Consider the following 22,852-nt stretch of genomic DNA (forward strand, 5'->3'; position numbering starts at 1 on the left):
GGCATATAATCATAGGTACTGGAACTAGGGGCACTGCTGCACCCCCTGGCTTGAAGTGGTTTCCATTATATACAGGATTTACAGTTTGATTCAATGGCTCTCAGCACCCCAACTATACAAATTGTTGCAGTATCCCTGGGTGCAATGGACTGGCTTGCCCCAGCGGCTCGAGAGCCTGGACTTAAACCAGTCTGATTATAAAATAAGCCTCACCTGAGGAGAGTCAGGCAAATTCTCCATAAGAGCTACCCTTAAGCTGTGATAAAGCCCAGCTGGGAGGCAAGCTAAGAGGTTTAGGAGAACTGGAGAAGCTGGGTAGGAAGTGGCCTACAGAAAACTGCAACATAAGTAAAGGAGTAGAGCTAGATATTCAGTAGAGGGCAGGACAGGGTTCCCTACTGGCCCCAGAGAAGGGGGTGAACAAGCAGTTAAGATTAGCAAGGGGGTTACAGGCTAAGCTGAAGACAGCCCTGAGGAAGAACCTCAGAGTGGGGGAAGGATTTTTGTTTGTGTTAAAGACATTTTTGGGCCTTTCAGTTTGGACAAATTTGGCCTTGGTGCCCTGGCTGGAGGGCTAAGTCACTGGAAGAAAAACCATTGGAGTGATTGTTGGCAGGGGAAGTTAGCTCAGTGAGAGAGCAGCTATGCTGTGCCTTGCCATGCATGGGCACCTACCAGTGAGGGAGCTCTGTTACAGGGGGCTTTCTGGGGAGAAGCTGAGGAAGAAGGGTGTGGAAGGTCAAGAGGCAGGCCGAGGAGCCAGGCAAGTTAGCCTAAATAGCTGTGTTCTCTCTGGAGGCTCTTTTGCTAGAGCCTGTAGTAAAGGAAGGGCACAGATTCCCCTGTATGTTTGGCAAGGGGTGTGCAAACACCCCTGCCACCAAGGGGTAAAGAACTATCTGCAGCTTTCCTGTACAGTCAGGAGAAGGCTTGACTGTGCTTGAACATCCCTAGAAGGGGAGGACTCTTGGGTTGGCTGGGGAGGGGGGGCTGAATTGCCCTGCTAGGCGGGAAGGACAAAAGCGAGGTATGGCCAGGCACCTGATATCAAAATAAGTTGTGCACTCACCTGAGGCCACTGTATTGAACAGGTTCTTTCAGTTTCACACAAGTCAGAGGGTGGTACAGAATTTAAGACTCCTTTTCTTGGTTTTAGGGTTAATAGCCATAAAATATGGAGAGGGAATGAGCAAAACAAAGACACCTGTGAATTCAGTAATAGGTCTCTAAATTTCTAATATCCATGTTCAAAACCAACCAGCCCTGCAAGAGTCAACTCTCCTGTGAAACTTGGAAGCTAATTCTTTAACGGTTCAGTATTGTCTGAGATAGGCATTTGTGTATGGGCTCTCTTCTGCACTCCTCACTTGGGCAAATCTCTCATTAAGAGCTGGTTAGGAAATACAGTTGGCCAAACTCCTCGGCGTTCATAAGAATGGCCATATTGGGTGAGACCCATGATCCATCTAGTCCAGTAGCCGGTCTTCTGGCAGTGGCTGATGCCAGTTGCTTGAGGAGTAAGCAGAACAGAGCAGAGTGATCCATCCCATTCCAGCTTCTAACAAATAAGTTCAGAAGTATGATAAATGTAACAAATTACTACCTTTCAACCAGTTCTAGTAAGGAGTTCAGAATGGGCCCCTGGCCTTATGTTTATGAATAGCTATGGCAGTGGATTTGGCTACTGCTTCATTAGCAAGTCATGTGCCAGGACTGTCTGGGTGTCTCTCACTTTATCAATTTACATTTACTCTCCCGTTGCATGTGCCTTGGGCGTTGGGGCACTTTTGTCCCTCCTGTTTTCTGCCTGTGGCACACAATAATCTAGTCTCCTAGCCTGGCTCTGGGAGTCGGCCTTGGTGTGGAGGAGGCTGGGTGGTGCTAGTGGCTGGTGAAATGCAGGGGGTCAGACTAGATGTGATTGTCCCTTCTGGCAAACCCTATGAATGTATGCTGAAGTACTACAATGGAGTGCACATGCCACTGGGGCGATGGTGGTTGGCAGTGTAAACTAACCGGCTGCTACGAAGCAAGATGTTGTCTGTAGTATCTTAGAACATAATATTCATATCTGTTAGCCTTACTGTTATGTTTGTTACATGGTCACAAGGGGTTAGTTCCAGCCAGGAAAGGGACAGCATCCCCAATAAGAGGTCCTCAGCAGCTCAGCATTACTCACTCTGCTGTGTTACCTCTGGTGAGGCATGTAAACCAGTCTGATCAGGTGCCAGGCACAGGCAAAGAAAGATCTTGGAAGTAGACAGAAACCTGAGCTCTGAGCTTTGGTAGGGGACAGACGCAGGGACTGAGGGATGTAGATGTGCCACCTGGAGCGGTTGCTCTATGAGAGCCTGAGGGTAGATCTACATGCCAAAAAAGGTGTGTTCTTACCTTGGGTTAAAATACTGGTGAGGACATGGCATCCCAGCTTAGCAGTTGAAGTTAAAGCCTATAGAGGAGCACAGGTTTGAATTCATGCTGCTAAGCCTTGTTGCCACATCTTCACTGCTATTTTAACCAGAGTTACCCAACTTATATTAAGAATTCCCCTCCCCCCTTTTTTATCTGTGTAGACATCCCTGAGAAGGGTCAAAGGGGCAGCTAATCTCGAACTGTGGCAGTGGCCACAGGTCCCAGTCAGGATCAGGACTCCATTGTGGCATCCACTGTGTGGACCTGGGGGTAAACCCAGTCTTTGCTCAGAACTGCTTAATGTGGGACCCTGATCCTCCAATCCAATTTATGTGGGTGCAGGTCCATGGGAATTCTAGGATAAAGCAGTGGCTGTCTCTTCTCTCCCCTCCCTTGGCTGTCCCAATGAAATAGTCATGACACACACCTAGCACTGTAGCACTGATTTGTTGCAGACTTACATAATACTTTTGCTCACAGCCACCATAAAGCTTGCTTTCTTCATACCCACAAATAGCACAGAGAAAACAAGACTGTGAAAGAGGCAGAGGAGAGTCGGTGGCTTAGAAGGCTGTATAAGTTATGTCAATAAGAATTTTGGGGTTGTTTTTGGATGGATAAGCTGAAATATAGTGACTTCAGCCTTGTTGCTCTATCCACCACTTGCCCAGAAACTGGGCTTTGTCAATGAGTTGTCTGCTCAAATCCTGCATTCTCAGGAACAGTTTGCCATACTAAAAATCTCCCCCATGCTATCCCAAGCTCTGCGCTACCTCTGAGCCTGAATCAGGGGCTGTGAATCAGTCCCATAGAGCTGTTAACACAAGATTATGAAACAGTTTTGCCAGCCACAGAATCTGGTTTTTGAGAGCAATACAACTAAAACAAGGGCTGGGCTTTGAAATGTAAATAGGAAATCTACAACTTTAACGATGTAATGTGGTGGTAGATGTATATCATTGCAGCTCCGGTCTCACAAGAGGACCTCAGCGCGCTAGGCACCGTACAAACACAGAACAGAAAGAGAGCAGTACTATGGACTGTCTGACTGGGTGTGCCCATTTGACAGTTTGCTGCCTAAATAGATGAAGTCATCCACCACTGCCAGGGCTTGTCCAGAAGCACAGATGGCTTGTATCATAACTTCTGCACTGACACTCTGGATTTTTGTGTTTTCATGAGAAATCTGTAGCCCAAAGGCAGCTGCCTTGTGCTAGAAGCTCTCTAGAGCATCTTTGAGATTGTCAAGCTCTTGGTCAGGATGCAAACAATCTGTATAAGAAGAAGTTGATAGGACAGTTATACTGATATTTGCAGAGGTACACTGAGACCAGTTTGGACTATACTGAGGTCAAACAGAGGAGTTAAGATCTGTGATGTGCATCAGTTCCCTGTGGAGACTGAACCACAAACCACTGGCTTAGTGTCTTCAACCTGTAGTCCATGGACTCACAGAGGTCCACGGACTATGTCTAAGATTTCCAAAGCAGTCTGCACGTCCATTTTAAAGTTTTAGGGGTCTGCAAATGGAAAAAAGCCTGAAAATCATTGCACTAAGCTAATTAGCACCAAAATAACTTCTATCTAACTGTCAAGTTGGAGAGAATTTTGTCTATCTGGGAAAGAATGCCCCCTGAGATACTACTGTCCTATGGTATGATGGGGAAGACCACAAAAGCATAGAGATGGAAGGCGGTGGGCTGGAGATGGAAAGTTGGATCGTAGGGCTGGAGGCTTAGGGAAATGAGATGGTAGAAGGAAGGTGAAAGAGGGACCTTTCTTATAGAAATGGACTAGCAAGAGAATTCATAAAAGAAGAGCGCATTACTCTCGCTCAGCTCTGTAAAACATCAGTAGCTCAGCTGTGTTTCTTATCTGAGATAACTAGGAAAACCTATAGCCTTGGAATACCTAAGGCTGTCACAAGGGAAACTTGTCAAGGCAGTTATTAGAAAGACAAGTGTTTTGGGGGAAGGGTTGTCTCATTGCTGGCAGGTTCAGTGATCCAAGTGACTGAGTGGGCTTCAAGAATGCTCCGTGGCACTAGTAATTTATTGTCCCATAGACTGCTGCAGGAATGTTCACCTAGGTGAATAAGCCACTGAGCATAACAGTGAGGGGCTTTGTGTCTAAACTCATAATAATGAGTAACATGTAAGAGAACCACTAACAGTTCTAAATCATTAACTCTGGCTCCTGGGATAACTAGTAGAATGTTAATGAAGCAGTAAAAAGGAGAAAAGGGGACTCAGATTTTCACTGGTACATAGGAAGGGTCATGATCTGACTAGCAGTTCAGATATGTCAAGCAAGAGCAGGGTTTTTAATCTTCAACGCAGTCTTCAGATTAGCTGTGCCCTTTCAAAGGTATTTTATTTTTAAATTAATAGTAGTCCAATTGAGTGTTCGCCATATTTAGACAACATGTAGGAAGAGTGCATCACCATGAGATTTGATAAGGGAAAACACACTTCACCCCCCCATATGTTTTTACTCCAAAAACATTTGCATGTCTAAGGAAGCTTTAATTTTCTCATGAAAACTGCACCCCACTGCATGTAGTGGAAATGTTTTTATTCAGCCTATTGCAAGCATGCAGGGCTAGTTTCCTGCATGCAATTTCTAATTACTGCAATAGGAGTTGAATGTGTACAGATATTATGGGGCACATTCTACTTGCATACACCAAATGCAGCCGCACTCTGTTGTCCACATCATTAAGCTACCATACAATCAGCATGTCCTGGAGCTCTCTAAGGGCCAGGGGAGCAGAGTGGCAGTGGAGCTGGGGCGTCACTTGTATATCGGGGATTGTGTATTGCTTTCAGTGTGTAGCTTATCATAGAATCATAGAATATCAGGGTTGGAAGGGACCTCAAGAGGTCATCTAGTTCAACCCCCTGCTCAAAGCAGGACCAATCCCCAACTAAATCATGACAATGAATTCATTATGTGGGGCTATGTATAATGCCTATAAATAGCTTTTGTTAGTCCTGCTGTTTGGAAATCTTTCAACTCACCAGTTTTGTCAAAACTGCAACTGTTCTTGGGTATGGGTCTCTTTTGACAAACTTCCTGTTTGATTTTAATTCAAGTTAAAATATCCCATTTTGACATTTTCCTAAATGGAAAAAAAAATCATTTGGATTTTCATTCAAATCCAAATGTATTTTTTTTTTTTTTTAGTATACTAAGTGAAAAAATAAAAAAAGTCAGTCAAGAGTTTTAACCCTGTAACTCCCAAGCGCATCTCTCCAGGCTTTCCATGCATTCAGTGGGTCTGTACTCCAGACCCTTCACTTATTTTAGTGCTGCTGTAGAAAACTCAAACCTGCTGTTTTATCAAAGCTGCTTTTCTTAGGCTCTTATGAATTCAGCAGTATGAAAGAGTTTTGCACAACTGCCCTGCCAGTATCTGCAGTGCTCCAATATGAAGTCTTTATCTTTAGTGACTTGTGATCTCACACACGGTAAGGTCTGGAGGCTAAAGGTGGGGCAAGCCTTTCAGCATGTTAACTTGGAGCACACAGTGAAGAAAAGGTGTGTGCACAAGCATTCACTCTGTTGCTTTGCATGGCTTAGAAGCCAGCAGTGGTGTGAACCAGAGGAAAAACTTTTCTGGGTTTTGCATGAGAAAAAGCAAGCCCCCCAATCCTGCTGTGGTCACCTAGGACAGGGTCTAGGGTGTCCCCACTCTGGGGTACTCTCTGCACTGGGCACTTCTCTGACCCACTGATTATTACATACAATTTGAAGCAAATGCAAGTTATTTAATAAACAATTAATTTTAAAAAGAATAAGGGGAAATGGGAAAGGTTAAAGGAAACACATCAACCTGCTCTGTGGCAGGGAACATCACAAACAGCGTCTCTGGAACGTCAGGGCAGTTCACAGTCTGTTCTTTGTTAGTCCCAGGCCTCCTTCTCAGGCCCTGGCTGTGCTGCAGGGATGCTGTGGGTTGGACACTCGCTCTGGTGGTGGCCACAGGCTCTAGGTGGCAGGGCCCTTCTTCCCAGCATTGCCCCCGCCCTGTCAGGGTTACCAATCCCCCTTCAAGTCTGGCCTGCAGAGCCTCCTGGCTGAGGAGTCTCCCTGTGCTGGGCCCACTGCCCAGGGTCCCCCTCGGTCTCCCCAGCTGCTCATGACACCCAGCTCTGGACTGCTCTAGCCCCCGCTCCACCACTCTCTTAGCTTCAGCCCCACTCTGTCTCAGCACGGCTGCTGCTCTGCCTCCAGCTCCCTGGGCTGCTTCTCTGGCCCCTCTGGTTCTCGTTGCTACAGCTCTGGTCCCAGGACAGGTCTGCTCTGCAGGCTGCTTCTGTGACTCTGCTCCCAGCACTGACCTGCTTCCTGGGCTGCTTCTCTGGCCCCTCTGGCTCTGGTTGCTGCAGCTCTGCTCCCAGGGCAAGTCTGCTCTCTCTAGGCTGTGCCTCTGGCTTTGGGGCTGCAGCTCTGCTCCAGGACAGGGTCTGCTCTCTCTGGGCTGCTTTTCTGGTCCCTCTGGATCTGGCCCAGCTCTGCTCCCCAGCTCAGCTCGGGCCCCCGCTTTCTCCTTAGCTTAGCCCTACTCTGTTTGACACAGGCAAATCCAGCTCACACAGAGGATGGGACCTCCCTGGCCTCCTGACTCCCTGATTAGCCTGCCCGCCCTGTCATTCAGGCTGACCTGGAGCATTGGCCTCTCTCCATTGTTCCTGGGGGCTGTCAGTGTCAGGGTCCTGATTTCCCATCGACCCTTCCCCTTTTTAGTACTGGGAGCTAGCAACTAAAACACCCCCACTGAATGTTAGTAAGGGGGCAACAGTCCCCTTACATATAGGAAGACGTTATCTGTCACTGAGGGAGCAAAAAGAGCAGCACTTTTCTGTATCCATGAAAACTGGATCTTGGCCCAGTTGCGCTGTGATGCTGAGAGGAGGCTTTTGGTGAGAAATTGCCTTAGACAAGGGTATAGCCTGTTAACAAATTTTACTCACGAGACAATGTATTATGCTTGTGTTATTAATTGTAATCATTTTCTGTTTTGCTTGCTTAGTATCACTTGAATCTCTATTCTTTATTAATAAACTAACAGTAAAACCCAGAATAAGTTCATCACTGTGCAAAATATTGAAGTGTGAATCCTCAGCTGAGCCCACAGACTGGTGTGTACAGTGGAGTTGGTAATTTCTGAGTGTCCAGTGATAGGGGCCAGATACTGAAGGAGAACGTTCTTCCAGGGGGTTGGGAACTTGATGCACGCCAGGTATGACCAGCAAGGTAGAATAAGGGCTGGCAGAGTCCTTGAGTTTACTGGGCTGGCTAACAGACCAGCCCTTCCAAAAGCCTAAAAGTGCTCCTAAAAACAAGAGATGAAACAGTGTCCTGGAACCTGCTCTTCCCTTTGAGAGGCATGAAGCTTTTTTACACTTGATTCCCTTAAAATGGAACATCTCTTAAAGCCTGAGACATCAGGATCAGTTTACCATAAATCTTGACACAGGCTTTTCTCTCTTCAAATGTAGGTTCCCTGATCCATGGAAGGTGCAAGGCTTAAGTTAGTCAAGAGAACAGCTCCAAAACCCTGGAGAAGATGGAGTCAAGCTCAAGTCCTGACACTTTCTGGGCTGGGTAAGTGGACTGAACACTGAGGCTGCTGCCTTCCTAAATCAATAGTGAAAGCAATGCTTGTTGTCTCACTTAACTTCCCCTAACCGCTACCTGAAGGATGAGTGGACGTGTTTAAGATGTTAAAGTAATATCACAGAGATAGTTTTTGTCCTATATACTCCTACTCAAAGGTGGAATGGTACTGCTATACGAAGCACTCAGAATCAGGGAATGAGACTGCAATGCAGTTCTATGAAAAATTCTACTAGGCCTCTGCTTTCTGCTCCAGGCTACTCATAAATTAATTTTACTGTTCTTCTGGGGTTCATCTACATTTTTCTCAATTGCAATCAGCTCATGTGCATCTCGCTTTCTAATGCAATTACACACTAACCTGGAGGAACTGAACTCCAACATAGCTTTGTCCATAGGCTGCACTTTCTCCACCCAGCCATAGAGGGATGAGATGCCATGCGCTCCAGAGCTCTTTTCACAGAATTTAATTGCTGTTTGCAATAAACAGCAGATCAGAAATTCCAAGCCTTAAGGCATTCTAGTTACTGGCATGTAAGCTTACCTGTGGGCATTCCAAACAATGGCTATGCTTGGTATTAACTGAAACAGATATTAGCTGTTTTCTTCTACCTTGCAAGAGTAACTTTAATTAAATGCTGCAGAACTGGTACTTCAACAGCTGTTTGCTTTTCCAGTCTTCAGTTGCAATCATAATATAGTAAGCATGTAAGAGTTGTGCCAGAAAACTTTAGTGCCTTGTGGGAAAAGCTGTCCCTAGGCTATTGCCTCCATAGTCATTCTTTTAGGCAGCTTTCAATAACGTTGCAATTAAAATCTAAGTATGAGTCACTGTAAAAACACAAGTGTCCCTGCATTCTCACATGTTTACTTAGCCAGTTCAGCTCGGTGCACATTTGCTTTCTTTTGAGAGTGCAAGTTTGAAATTCAGGGTAAAACTTCCAAAAAGATAGTGGACTTCTAAGAAAACTGTATTCTTGAATCTCAAGTGCACCGTTCATGCATTTGAAAAAGTTACATCAGTTTCTCCTTTACAAATCTTCTACAGCCGTACACAAGCAATATGTCTGCTTCACTGGCTGCCTTTAGCTACACACACAATCTTCAACATACTGCAGCTTCAACATACTACATAGATATGGCCTGCTCTGTACCTTAGAATCATAGAATATAAGGGTTGGAAGGGACTTCAGGAGGTCATCTAGTCCAACCCTCTGCTCAAAGCAGGACCAATTCCCAACTAAATCATCCCAGCCAGGGCTTTGTCAAGCCTGACCTTAAAAACTTCTGTGGAAGGAGATTCCACCACCTCCCTAGGTAACGCATTCCAGTGTTTCACCACCCTCCTAGTGAAAATTTTTTTCCTAATATCCAACCTAAACCACCCCCACTGCAACTTGAGACCATTACTCCTTGTTCTGTCATCTGCTACCACTGAGAACAGTCTAGATCCATCCTCTTTGGAACCCCCTTTCAGGTAGTTGAAAGCAGCTATCAAATCCCCCCTCATTCTTCTCTTCCCCAGACTAAACAATCCCAGTTCCCTCAGCCTCTCCTCATAACTCATGTGTTCCAGTCCTCTAATCATTTTTGTTGCCCTCCGCTGGACGTTTTCCAATTTTTCCACATCCTTCTTGTTGTGTGGGGCCCAAAACTGGACACAGTACTCCAGATGAGGCCTCACCAATGTCGAATAGAGGGGAATGATCACGTCCCTCCATCTGCTGGCAATGCCCCTACTTATACATCCCAAAATGCCATTGGCCTTCTTGGCAACAAGGGCACACTGTTGACTCATATCCAGCTTCTCATCCACTGTAACCCCTAGGTCCTTTTCTGCAGAACTGCTGCCTAGCCACTTGGTCCCTAGTCTGTAGCGGTGCATGAGCCAGTTATCTCGTCATAGAAGGCAATTAGATTAGTCAGGCATGACTTGCCCTTGGTGAATCCATGCTGACTGTTCCTGATCACTTTCCTCTCCTCTAAGTGCTTCAGAATTGATTCCTTGAGGACCTGCTCCATGATTTTTCCAGGGACTGAGGTGAGGCTGACTGGCCTATAGTTCCCAGGATCCTCCTCCTTCCTTTTTTTAAAGATGGGCACTACATTAGCCTTTTTCCAGGCATCCGGGACTTCCCCTGATCGCCATGAGTTTTCAGATATAATGGCCAATGGCTCTGCAATCACATCCGCCAACTCCTTTAGCATTCTCGGATGCAGGGCATCCGGCCCCATGGACTTGTGCTCGTCCAGCTTTTCTAAATAGTTCCGAACGACTTCTTTCTTCACAGAGGGCTGGTCACTTCCTCCCCATGCTGTGCTGCCCAGTGCAGCAGCCTGGGAGCTGACCTTGTCTGTGAAGACCAAGGCAAAAAAAGCATTGAGTACATTAGCTTTTTCCACATCCTCTGTCACTAGGTTGCCTCCCTCATTCAGTAAGGGGCCCACACTTTCCTTGACTTTCTTCTTGTTGCTAACATACTGAAGAAACCCTTCTTGTTACTACCTTGTAACTACCCTACCTTGTTGCTCTTTATCTTGCTTAACTGCTGGTCTGTTTAGCCAGTAACAATTATGCTCATGCTAGTTTTGGTTTTTAGCCCATCGCTTATGGGTAGTGCATGACTTGTGGCTTTCAACTTTTGTAATTCAAAGCAGGTACTTGCTATAGTGATAAATGCCATAGAAAGCAATGAAGTACATTTAAAAAACCCTATTAGAACACTAGTTTTACAGATGGGCTCAAACAAAAACATGTGTTCATGCATTTGAAAAGGTTGCATCAGTTTCTCTTTTAAAAGTCTGCTCCAGCTGTAGACAAGCAGCATTTCTGCTTCCTTGTTTTCCTGCTCATTTATGAATATGTTGAACAGCACTAGTCTTAGTACAAATCCTGGAACACGGCTCTTTACCTCTCTCCATTGTGAAAACTGACCATTTATTCCTACCTTTTGTTTCCTGTCCTTTAACCAGTTAGGACCTTCCTTCTTATTCCATGACAGCTTACTTTGCTTAAGAGCCTTTGGTGAGAGACCTTGTCAAAAACTTTCTGAAAGTCCAAGTACACTATATCTACTGAATCACCCTTGTCTACATGTTTGTTTTGACCCCACCCCAAAGAGTTCTAATAGATTGGTGAGGCACGATTTCCCTTTACAGGAGCTGTGTTGACTCTTCCCCAACAAATCTTGTCCGTGTATGGGTCTGATCATTCTGTTCCTTATTATAGTTTCATCCAATTTGCTTGATACTGAAGTTAGACTACTGGTCTAATTGCCAGGATAGCCTCTTGAGCCTTTTTTAAAAATGGGTGTCACATTAGCTATCCTCCAGTCATCTGGTACAGAAGCTGATTTAAGTAATAGGTTACATACCACAGTTAGCTGTTCTACCATTTCATATTTGAGTTTCTTCAGAATTCTTGGGAGATGCTATGTGGGCCTGGTGGCTTATTAAACAGTTAAATTAAACAGTTTATTCAAAAACCTCCTCTATTTATACCTCAATCTGGGACAGTTCCTCAGGTTTGTCACCTAAAGAATGGCTCAGGTGTGGGAATCTCCCTCACATCCTCTGCAATTAAGACTGGTGCAAAGAATTTATTTAGCTTCTTCACAATGAACTTCTGTTCCTTGAGTGATCCTTTAGCACCTCGATTGTCCAGTGGCCCCACTGATTGTGAAGCAGGTGTCCTGCTTCTGACCTACTTAAAAATGTTTTGCTGTTTTTTTGAGTCTTTTGTTGGTTGCTGCTCAAATTCTTTTTTGGCCTGCCTAATTATACATACTTACACTTGCCAGAGTTATGCTCCTTTCTATTTTCCTCAGTAGGATTTGACTTCCAATTTTCAAAAGATGTTTTTTTGCCTCTAACTGCCCCCTTTACTCTGTTTAGCATGGTGGCTTTTTTTTTAAGTCCTCTTACTTTTTTTTTTTTAATTGGGGTGTACATTTAATTTGAGCCTCTATTATGGTATTTTTAAAGTTTCCATGCAGCTTGCAGGCATTTTTCTCTTGTGACTGTTCCTTTTAACTTCCATTTAACTAGCTTCCTCATATTTATGTAGTTCCCCTTTTTGACATTAAATGCTACTGTGGTGTGTTTCTTTTGTATTTCCCCCCAAAAGGATGTTAAATTTTTATTATATCATGGTCGCCATTACCGAGTGGTTCAGCTATATTCACCTCTTGGACCAGAACCTGTGCTCCACTTAGGACTAAATCAAAAATTGCCTCTCCTCTTGTGGGTTCCAGGACTAGCTGCTCCAAGAAGCAATCATGAATGGTGTCTAGAAACTTTATCTCCACATCCCGACCTGAGCGGGACAAGTACCCCGTCAATATCAGGAACAATAACATCAGAATGATACTGGAGTTAGTTTGGAACTGTTATGACTGATTCCTATGTTTACTGAATGTCTGATTAAACTCAATAGAGGACTGAAAAGAAATTACTAGTCTTTCTTCAGTGTAATTACGTGTAGTTTTGCTCATCCAAAGCCCCACATGTAACCTCTTTTGTTGCTGAGGTTGCTAGAGAACAGTTTCTGAGGATTGATCCATCATGCAAGCAACTGCAATTCGTTTGGCTGTGAAAGATTGTCTGGGGTGTAAGAGCGCTATCAATTCTATGCATGTTTTTACTTTTGCAAACCTTTATATGCAACCCAAGACCTGCTGTCTGCCTGTACTCTAAATGCTCTTGCTCTCTGCAGATAAGACTAGTCACTTTTCTGAGTTGTCCATAGGGAGCTGAGCAACACTTAATAGGTACAGACCTTACCTGACAGACAGCCTTGGTCTGAATGAATGTGTCTGCCTCCCCAGCTTTCCATTCCAATTTCATTTTCTCTAGTGACTCTATCCAGCAAGGGGAAAGAATTTATTTTTGAACCTGTGGATAAGCTGACAGTAATAGAACACCTTTCCAGCTCTCACTTGACTTAACTGCAGAAATAACTAAATAAGTGCCTTTTCTTACAGGGACTGGGAATATCTAATCTTCCACTGACCTTACAGTAGGAGCTGGCTGTAGATAATTGTAGCCGGGTAGGAACATGTCATTTTATTACTTATTGTATTTGGCCCAAGAGAGGCAGCATCTTCTTCAAACTGAAGTGATAATTACGTAGACAAACTTCTCACAGACACACCCATCCCCCAGAATGTATTACAAATAATCCTTTGTTCCCAGATATATCACATTTCCAACCTACTCCTGTATTTCCCATCACTGCTCATATTTGGGAGCCATGTTCACTTGTGGTTGGGGAAGGGAGTTGCATATAAGTGGAAGCTGGAGATAGAATGGGGGAAGAACAGTGACAAGCACTACTTGAGCAATGAGTGTGGCTTTCTGAGGGAGTGGGAGATGGGTAGTTAACGAGCAGCAGCCAGGCATGGAAGAAGCAGCCCCAAGAGTTGGGCGAGACGACCTTCAGGTTTGTCTGGCTGTCTAGCATGCTTAGCAGCTGCACTTGTGCTGGCTGGACTGGGAGGTGGAAATACAGCTGCATATCGACGGTATGTAATGGAGTGAGAGGACAACAGCTGCGGGGAGGAGCTGGCATCTCTGAGCTGCTGGGGTCGATGGCAGGAGGTTAGAGTTGGATGCTATTTTAGAGTCTCTGCATGTGGGCCATCAAGGGCTTGGCCTGTATATGGAGACCAGGCTTCTGTAGCCAGACTGGGAGGTGCAGCAGGGTTCCCAACCTGTATGTAAACGGTGGCTGGGGTAGCTTGGGTTCTCCAGCTCACTGTGGGTCTCTGTCTACTGTGGGTAGAGACATGGTCCCCATCAGCATAGTATGTGAACACCTCACCATCTTCAGGTTTCAGAGTAGCAGCCATGTTAGTCTGTATCCGCAAAAAGAAAAGGAGGACTTGTGGCACCTTAGAGACTAACCAATTTATTTGAGCATAAGCTTTCGTGAGCTACAGCTCACTTCATTGGATGCAACTTCTTCACTATCTTCAGTGTAACTTCCTCTTAACACCCTGTGAGCAAGGGAAGTGACCACAGCCTGTCATGCTGACCCATGCTGTCTCATTGTAGTCCCCTGTCTCTGTGTGCAGCTGACTCTTGTTTTACACTTGGACTTCTTGGGGCAGGGACTGTCTTTGTTCTGTGTTCATACCACCCCTAGCACACTGGGGACCTGGGCCATGACTGGGGCTGCTAGGTGCTTCACTGACAGAGTTCATGAATACTAACGGGAACTGAGACACACAAACTACCTTTTTATGGTGGCTTGTCCAAGGTGTCACAAGAAGTTTGTGGCACAGCAGGGAATTGAGCCCTAGGCTCCCAAGTCCCAGGTCACTGCCCTAACCACTGGCTCATTTCCCTTGTGCTGCAGGCCAATTTGGAAGGTAAGATGAGTGTCTCTGTAGCACAATGGGAGGGCTATGTCAGGGTTCCTTCCCCACTGTGAACTCTAGGGTACAGATGTGGGGACCTGCATGAAAGACTCCCTAAGCTTATTTCTACCAGCTTTGGTTAAAACTTCCCCAAGGCACAAAGTTTTTGCCCTTGGATTAGTTAAATGCTGCCACCACGAAGTGATTTAACAACCGATCAGGGAAAGGACCATTTGGAGTTCCTATTTCCCCAAAATATCCCCCCAAGCCCTTACACCCCGTTTCCTGGGGAGGCTTGAGAATAAACAAGATGAGCACAGACCAGCCTTGGATTTTTAACACCCAGAAAACCCAATCAGATTCTTAAAAAACAGAACTTTATTAGGAGAACAAAACAAGATAAGAGAACAACTCTGTAAGATCAGAATGGAAGATAATCTTGTGGGCAGTCAGATTCAAAACATAGCGAATCCCTCTAGGCAAAACCTTAAGTTACAAAAAGACACAAAAACAGGAATACACATTTCCTCCAGCACAGCGAATTTCACAAGCCAAAACAAAGAAAACCTAACGCATTTTCTAGCTAGATTACTTACTAACTTTACAGGAGTTGGAGGGCTTGCACCCTTGATCTGTTCCCGGCAAAGGTATCACACAGACAGACAAAAGCCTTTTCCCCCCCCTCCAGATTTGAAAGTATCTTGTCCCCTCATTGGTCATTTTGGGTCAGGTGCCAGCCAGGTTACCTGAGCTTCTTAACCCTTTACAGGTAAAAGGACTTTGCCTCTGGCCGGGAGGGATTTTATAGCACTGTATACAGAAAGGTGGTTACTCTTCCCTTTATATTTATGACAGGCTGAATCTCATGACTGTTTATAGATTGAAGGTCAAGATGCTGTATCTGCAGCTCATGGAAGGCAAGAAGATTAAAAAGAGGGGACTTGTCTAGCTTTTTTGTGGTGACTGCAGGAGTTGGGGGCAGAATATAGGGGGGCTACTGGAGGCCTGCAGCTCATGCTGACAACATGGATAGATGGATGGGGATTTCTGGCCTATAGTCTAAGGCCAGTTGGGATGTGGAGAACTTTAACAATAAGCTTCTCTGCATACCAACTTTGAATTGCGATGTTGCAACTAAATTCTCCTCTGCAAATATCTCAAGTGCATAATTTCTCTGCAGACTGCAGCATACAAACTCCTGTGCAGATTGTGCTCTAAAAATAGCTTTTTGGCTCATGGAGTTCATAAGCACTTTGCAGAGATTTTAAATCCCTTAAACACCCATAACCTCTCCATGTGGAGTTAAGCAAAAATAGTTTGATATGACTGTCAATGTTATTACAAATCCTGAGTCTGTGTGTAAGATGAACCTCAAGTTTCTCTTCTGGATGCAAACTATGCATGAGAACTGTGTCTTCCTTTTTTTAAAGAAGGGGTGGGAGGTGGGGAGCTTATCTTGAAAAATGATAGATAGCCTTAATGTTGGAGTCATTACTGTGCAATGTTGAAATGATTTTTTTTATTCAGCTTGACTATTTTCGTTTGTCATGTCCTAAAAACAGTTATATAGAGTAGCAAGGTATTTAGTTCTGATTTTTTTCTCCACCCGCCCCTCTGCAAAAAACCAACAACCCATATCAAGGGGTGCTCTGAACAGAACTAAGCACAGGGTGTAGATGAGAGGTTTTTTTAATAGCTCTTTTTGGATTACAGCACCGTTCCAGAAAGAAGCTCTAATCCTCACTCTATACTCAGTTATCTTTCTGCAATCCCCTTTAAATCTGCTGTATCCATGAATTTAATCATGAGGTCAGAATTAGCATAGCTCTGCCGCATCTCATTCTACCTTGCTCTATTCCCAGAGCCCCATGAGTGCAGAGTGTGATTCTCAAAAGCTCACCGCTTTCATTATTAGCCCAATTAAAGGGACTGCCCCTGTATAATTTATTGAGCACCTAAAGTGTGCTATGTGCTTTTCAAATACCTATGTGGCAAGGATCCTGTCTGCATCATGTTTTGATCTTACTACATCTGTCTGACGTGGAGGAGATGATCATCTCTTCCTATATTACATATGTGCACATCTTCTGCTCTAATATCTTACGAGGGTATAGGAATTGCTGAATGGCTTTGTCCCAAAAGTTGCCCAAAGCAACACCCAGTTCTCATACACGGCTAATAGCTTGTGAATTATTCAGCAGAGCATTTGATTTTATGCAAAAACCTCTACCTGCTCTTAGGCTTTACTTTGCAGCTCTTGCTTTTCTTACCCTGGAACTCTCAACTCCTAGATCTACACGATTTCAGCACAAAGCCCTGTGGTACAGCTCTGACTTCAGAGGGTAACGACCGTCACTGTCTAGACTGAAGAGTTTGTCTGGGTTATGCGATTAACTTGGATGACCGGGTGTGTCAGAAAACAGACAGTCCTTCCTGGAATTCTCCCAAAAGTGCTGCCCAAGATTTTCTGTGGGCGCAGGAAGGCAGAGAATTTACCTTGATTAGACAAGTATATTGTCACTTACTACTGTATGAAATAGTTTTGTGTGCCAAGAACACTACGTGATCTGTTCACATCTCTTCCATCCTCTTGGCATCCCCTGATACCAGCACGAGCCCTGTACCTGTGCATGGCTTACTACAGCATCGCATCCGGAGCAGCACCCTCCTTCCCAAAGCCCTGCATCACGGAAAGGAGTGTTACTGTGGGGTGCAGGACTGTCAGTGACGCATGCTAACATTTGCATTATTTTGTATGGGGCTTCTCTGCAGGGAGTTGGGAGGGGAAGGTGATAGCTCTCTTCTCACGCCCCTGGTTCTGCTCCTTTCCAATTGACTGAGCTCACAGTGCCTTCAGAAGAACAAAAGTCAGGTCAAGGGAGAGGGATAAACCACAGAGCTGGTGCTTCACCTTATGTGCCCCTTGGCCCAGGGCTTCCCCATACAGGCTCCCTCCCCTCACAGAAATGGAGGGGCTAACCTGCACTTAACACATTGATCTACTAGTGTAATTTAAGCTCCTTCCCTCCCTTTGGGGGGAAAAAATCCTGCTCCATACACGGCACATGTGTGGAACTTCCTTCAATTAAAGGTGTGTGGCTGTTTAATATATGTAGCCTCCCCATGAGCGTGCCTGGTGTTTACGTTGTATTTCCACATTGAATTTGAAGGTGGCTGAGATGGTCACTATGTTGACAAGGCTGTCACAAGAAAAACGGTTAAAGGAGAGACTAAAGGGCTGCTGACCTACAGGGAAGGGAACTGGAATAGGAGATTAAATATTTAAAACCTAAATTCACTTTCTGCTGTTTGATATGCTTCTTTCTTCTATCATGAGTCAGTTGCCTTTGCTTCTCCCTCCCTTCGCTAGATACTGAATGAGGAAAAGCAACCAAAAAGAAAAGAGCTTAAAGACTCTGAGTACAGAGCCCATCAGACGGGGAAGACTTGCACTCTGACAGTACAGTTAAACATACATTATAACCCAAATGATTCTGCCAGTTCCTGTGCTGACTGGCTAGTAATGGATGATACAATTGGAGCACAGGGATTCATGTACCATCAGGTGACCAAGAAACAACTGTACAAGACGGAAATCAGTGCCCTTTGGCTGGTGCCTATTTAATGCATTCCTGCACCCTGATCACTTGAGAAAATTCCTTCTCTGTATAACAGGCTGTAGGGCACCCAGGGGCTGTGGTGACAGGTGCCATATACATTTTATGCATAAATTGTAGGCTCACCTTCACTAGGCAGTTATTAATAAAATCTACCCTCATTTAGTAGCTGCCGACATTTAATAGATTAACCTTTATCATGTAACTTCACCATGCCAGGTGCAGGAAAAAGTAATTACTTTTAATAGAATCTGCCCTTAATTTAAAGCTGCAGGGGAAGCAATTAAATTTAATAACAGTCAAAAGCCATGTCTTCTAAATGAAGCTATATGGCCTCTGTTATCAGTTTCATACATTTTACTGTGTGTAAGATATAAATACTCTAATATGTTACAAAATGGGGCGTCGTGATTTTTCAGTGTTAAACGTGTACACCAGGGCTGTATTTGGTCCCTTGAGTGAAATACCGAAGTTAATGCAGTTGAACTGTGGCTTTTTTTAATATTCAGAAATGGCTGGTGGTGATTCAGGGTTCTCAGTGTGAGCTGCTATTTTCCAAAACTTAGTTCTGAATATACACTATATGCAAAACACATGACAAATGCATACTATTATTTTTCTAGCTTGGCCAATTTGCAGTTTTCCCTTCATGAGTGCCCATGTGATTGGATAGTAAGGAATCCTGTCATTTAAGAGTGAAGTTAGGACATCATACATTGCATGGGGTGAATGGGAAGATCTGTAGTGTACTAGCAGTTATCCATGTGAGATGGTAGCATGCCTATCAGGGATGGTGTGCACGGTGAGCAAAGGACAGGAGAAGGAGCAGCTGTTTAGATCCAGTACAGTGTGAATTCCTTGTCTGCCATCTAGCACTTTATCAAGTGCTTCCTGTCTAGGAGGTGCAGTTCTTGCACATACAAGCTAGGATGGATTTGCGCTACACAGTGGAAGTAGATTCCATGGTTGCAGTAGTAAGACTTACAAGAAGTCAGTGGGTATCTTGCCATAGAGCTCAATAGGAGCATGATTAGGCTGTGATGACTGAGAGCTAGCTAGCAAGCATTTTGTTCTCAAAGTGCTTCACAAAAGAGTGTCATAGAATCATAGAATATCAGGGGTGGAAGGGACCTCAGGAGGTCATCTAGTCCAACCCTCTGCTCAAAGCAGGACCGATCCCCAATTAAATCATCCCAGCCAGGACTTTGTCAAGCCTGACCTTAAACACTTCTAAGGAAGGAGATTCCACCACCTCCCTAGGTAACGCATTCCAGTGTTTCACCACCCTCCTAGTGAAAAAGTTTTTCCTAATATCCAACCTAAATCTCCCCCACTGCAACTTGAGACCATTACTCCTTGTTCTGTCATCCGCTACCACTGAGAATAGTCTAGATCCATCCTCTTTGGAACCCCCTTTCAGAGAGTTGAAAGCAGCTATCAAATCTCCCCTCATTCTTCTCTTCTGTAGACTAAACAATCCCAGTTCCCTCAGCCTCTCCTCGTAAGTCATGTGTTCCAGTCCCCTAATCATTTTTGTTGCCCTCTGCTAGACTCTCTCCAATTTTTCCACATCCTTCTTGTTGTGTGGGGCCCAAAACTGGACACAGAACTCCAGATGAGGCCTCACCAATGTCGAATAGAGGGGAATGATCACGTCCCTCGATCTGCTGGCAATGCCCCTACTTATACATCCCAAAATGCCATTGGCCTTCTTGGCTACAAGGGCACACTGTTGACTCATATCCAGCTTCTCGTCCACCATAACCCCTAGGTCCTTTTCTGCAGAACTGCTGCCTAGCCATTCGGTCCCTAGTCTGTAGCGGTGCCTTGGATTCTTCCGTCCTAAGTGCAGGACTCTGCACTTGTCCTTGTTGAACCTCATCAGATTTCTTTTGGCCCAATCCTCCAATTTGTCTAGGTCCCACTGTATCCTATCCCTACCCTCCAACGTATCTACCTGTCCTCCCAGTTTAGTGTCATCTGCAAACTTCCTGAGGGTGCAATCCACAGCATCCTCCAGATTATTAATGAAGATATTGAACAAAACTGGCCCCAGGACCGACCCTTGGGGCTCTCCGCTTGATACTGGCTGCCAATTAGACATGGAGCCATTGATCACTATCCGTTGAGCCCGACAATCTAGCCAATTTGCTACCCACCTTATAGTGCATTCATCCAGCCCATACTTCTTTAACTTGCTGACAAGAATACTGTGGGAGATGGTGTCCAAAGCTTTGCTAAAGTCAAGGAACACCAAGTTCACTGCTTTCCCTTCATCCACAGAACCAGTTATCTCGTCATAGAAGGCAATTAGATTAGTCAGGCATGACTTGCCCTTGGTGAATCCATGCTGACTGTTCCTGATCACTTTCCTCTCCTCTAAGTGCTTCAGAATTGATTCCTTGAGAACCTGCTATATCAATATCACTATCCCTGTTTTGCAGATGGGGAGACTGAAGTACCCAGCAAAGCAGTGCTGAACCAGGAACTGAAGCAAGGTCTCCTGACCCCAGTCCAATGCTCTATCTGCTAGGCCACACGAGCTTCTAACCAGAACCATACTTCAACCATGTGTGTTTGTGGGTGTAGACAGGGAAGGGACTAAACCTGCATAGGTCCCACTGAAGTTGCCTGAGCTCTGGGGCATGCATGGTGTACCTGGGCAGGGCTGACTGCAATACTGTAGCCTAGGTTTTGTACTGGAGCATTCCATGGGAAACCAAGGGGGTACACGGATTCTTATGCTTTCGATCAGCCTCGCCCTTGGCTTGTTCCAGATGAAGGATAGGGTTAAATTTAGGGCTTTCCCTGCTTTACCCAGATACCCAGCCTTTCCAACACTCACAGCAAGCTAGAGATCTGATTAACTTGTCCCCTTCACTCTTTATGTAAAGTTTGTTCTTCACATTCCCTTTCACTGGCAATGGTTTTACTGATTGCTTAAGGATATCTTGCTCTCTGGTCTGGGCTAGTGCAGGCCTGATCAGCAAGATGCCTGGGCAGCTACTGCCAGCAGCTTGGTGCATGGTCCTTCATGTGTCAGCACCCAAAGGTTCCCTCGTTGCTTCGGGGGAGACAACAACCAAGCTGTAAGTGTGCTGGAGTGGCCACTGCTAGCAGTGTTGAGTGTTAGCGTGAAAGGCCCAATGTTATGAATTGGCCGAGGTGCCAGTTAGATTTAAAGCTGAAATCTAACAAACTAGATGGCAATAATGCTTATCCAATTGGCAAATATTAGAATGTAATCTAATAGAATAATCCCTTGTATTGAGTCCAGGGAGTGCTAGCTTATGAATGTAATGCTAGGTTCTTTTCAGGTCAATTTTTACCTTGAACAGTATTTCTCAAATCAGGACACTTAATTGTTAATGAATCAACAATTTATTAATTCACACATAACCACACCAGTATATAATCCACAGTTCATCGATCAAGTGTAAAAGCCACCAAGAATCATAGAATATCAGGGTTGGAAGGGACCTCAGAAGTCATCTAGTCCAACCCCCTGCTCAAAGCAGGACCAATCCCCAATTTTTGCCCCAGATCCCTAAATGGCCCCCTCAAGGATTGAACTCACAACCCTGGGTTTAGCAGGCCAATGCTCAAACCACTGAGCTATCCCTCCCCCCCTAGGTTCTAGGCAAGTTCTGAACACAATCTCCCAAGTAAGTGTCATAGACTAGGGTTGAGGCAGTGCAATTATACCACATAACAATACAAATTCCCTAGGTTTACTACATTTACTTATAACCATCAGTTAGCAACTCTCTAGTATCTCTAACATGTTTATTACACTTCTGTTGCTTTATCAAAGATGCACTGTCTTAAAGGCACTTGAGTGTGATTCCTACTGTTAGTTAAAATTTGTCCCTTTCATACCAAATTATTTATCAAAAGAAATTGTTTTAAATTTCTCTCAGGCCAATTTGTTTGGACTTATAAAGGAGAGCATGTACAAAGCGTTATTTTGCTCTAAAACATTGTTTCTTGAGGTCTCACTAAGGAGTGTAGAATCAACAACCTAACCTTCAATTTTGAAGAATAGACAGAAAAATACAGTCTTTGAAATGAAATCTCCCCACTTCTTATCTTGTTAACCCTGGGATGTGGAAGAGTCTCTTCCACACAGCTGGTTTGGGTGTCATTCACACTTCTGGAATCTGCAGCTTCTCCATGGGTTCAGTCAAATCTGGGGTCCCACATGTTGACCTCAGTTTTATATATCTTGATTCCAGGGCTTGTTAGAGAGGGGCCACGCTCTGACTTCTATTGTACGCTTGTCAACCGAGTGCTCGGATTTCAGCTCTGTTTCTCTGCTGCATCTAATGGTATCCAGTAGAGGAAGTCAGTGTGTAACACACTTCTTCAAGCTTATTCTTATCAGAGGCTTTTGGTTTCATTTCAAGGATTGTATTTCAGTATTATCGCTAATTAATGCTTGGAATTTCCCCATTTTTAAGCAATTTGTGCCACCTGAACACAATGAAAACCAGCAAAATCCCTTATCTTCCAAATCTAAGGGGCATGCTCCATAAATTTTTTGATAGTATATATGCATTTCACTTCATTTAGGCCTTACAAAAGAACAGGAGACATTATCCACATATAGAGAGGCAGCCTATCTGAGTCGCAGGGCAGACAAATGTGCAGCTTCTAATTTGGGTTGAAAGACCTACCGATGGGACAAAGATTATCAATGGCATATTGGATTTATAAGGCTAACACGTATACTGGTTATAATTTGAGGAGAAAACATGTAAACTGGACTTTATGGGGTAACAGGCAGCTTTGTCCTATTTGACCTTCAGTATTCTGAGTCTCCCATCAAGCTCTGTCTAGACT

The 22,852-nt window shown here is 44.6% G+C and overlaps 1 long non-coding RNA gene across 1 annotated transcript; it reads left to right on the forward strand.

Moving 5' to 3' along the window:
- The first annotated feature begins 244 nt into the window (after positions 1-244).
- Positions 245-20,966, forward strand: LOC122462476. The gene is made up of 3 exons (XR_006285024.1): positions 245-315; positions 7,917-8,022; positions 20,455-20,966. It is a non-coding gene; the product is annotated as an uncharacterized LOC122462476 (long non-coding RNA).
- Positions 20,967-22,852: the final 1,886 nt, after the last annotated feature.

Source organism: Chelonia mydas, chromosome 11, assembly GCF_015237465.2.
Source record: "Chelonia mydas isolate rCheMyd1 chromosome 11, rCheMyd1.pri.v2, whole genome shotgun sequence".
Taxonomy (NCBI): domain Eukaryota; kingdom Metazoa; phylum Chordata; order Testudines; family Cheloniidae; genus Chelonia; species Chelonia mydas.